The sequence below is a fragment of the Paramormyrops kingsleyae genome, chromosome 12 (assembly GCF_048594095.1).
Source record: "Paramormyrops kingsleyae isolate MSU_618 chromosome 12, PKINGS_0.4, whole genome shotgun sequence".
Classification (NCBI taxonomy): domain Eukaryota; kingdom Metazoa; phylum Chordata; class Actinopteri; order Osteoglossiformes; family Mormyridae; genus Paramormyrops; species Paramormyrops kingsleyae.
In genome coordinates this window covers 15,278,204-15,279,293 of record NC_132808.1, presented here as the reverse complement: position 1 = coordinate 15,279,293, position 1,090 = coordinate 15,278,204, and the positions used below count along the sequence as shown (strand labels likewise).

The window sequence follows — 1,090 nt, the reverse complement described above, 5'->3', positions numbered from 1 at the left end:
GGGGGACGAAGGGAGACGTGGTGCTCCCTGCGACGGCCCCAGACGCGTCCCAACCCCGGAAGACCCGGTTCGGGTCGGGGGGTTGGACGTTTGTGATGGCAGCGCGACCCTCAGACAGACGTGGCCCCGGGATGAACCCGGGGCCGCAAAGTGCGTTCGAAGTGTCGATGATCAATGTGTCCTGCAATTCACATTAGTTCTCGCAGCTAGCTGCGTTCTTCATCGACGCACGAGCCGAGTGATCCACCGCTAAGAGTCGTACATTTCTTTCATTCACCGGAGGCAACCAGAGTCCGTGACCACGATATTGTTTTTTTTTTTTTTTTGTTTTGTTTTCCGTGCCTGCATCACGCATAGGTTGGCCGGGCGCTCGCGGCGGCCTGGTGGGGGGCCCCACCCACTGCGCTGAGTCTTTGAACCGCCGCCCCCGTCCGGAGACGGTGGTTCGGGCGATAGGTACCCGGCCTGGTTCGGGGTGGGGACCGGTTTGACGAGGTAGACCCTCATCTTTTTACCGCCCCACCCCCGAGCGGGGCGGCCCCGTCCGTCGATGCCGCAGGGCAGCGGGGCGCAGGCTGGGGCAGTTTTCCGGGGGGCTTGCGAGGGACCGGGCGACGCGGGGTTCGGGGGCCTAGACCCCCGGACACACGACGACCCCCCCGGCCTCGACCCGCCCGGGCTTACCCCGGCCCGGTCTCGGCCCGCCGGAACGGGGCCGGCACCCGCCGAGAGCATGTCTATGGCAGCAGCGGTTTTGGTGTCGGGTGGGGTTGTGGGAGGCGCCGGGGCGGCCGGGAGTCGCTTGCGCGAAGCCCGGCTCGCCGCCGCACGCCCTTGCCCCTTTCCCCACCCTCCACCGGGGCTCACTGGGGGTGTAGACACGACGCAGGGGAGGCGAGCGTGGGGTAAAAGGCTGGGTGGCCCATACCCGCGGCACGCGCGGCCCCGGTCTGCCGTTAATGATCCTTCCGCAGGTTCACCTACGGAAACCTTGTTACGACTTTTACTTCCTCTAGATAGTCAAGTTCGATCGTCTTCTCAGCGCTCGGCCAGGGCCGTCGCCGACCCCGGCAAGGCCGATCCGAGGACC

General features: G+C 66.3%; 1 non-coding gene across 1 annotated transcript; it reads right to left on the bottom strand.

The window, feature by feature from the left end:
- Positions 1–104: 104 nt before the first annotated feature.
- On the bottom strand, positions 105–258 carry LOC140577962 (5.8S ribosomal RNA). Its single transcript, XR_011982094.1, has one exon. It is a non-coding gene; the product is annotated as a 5.8S ribosomal RNA (ribosomal RNA).
- Positions 259–1,090: the final 832 nt, after the last annotated feature.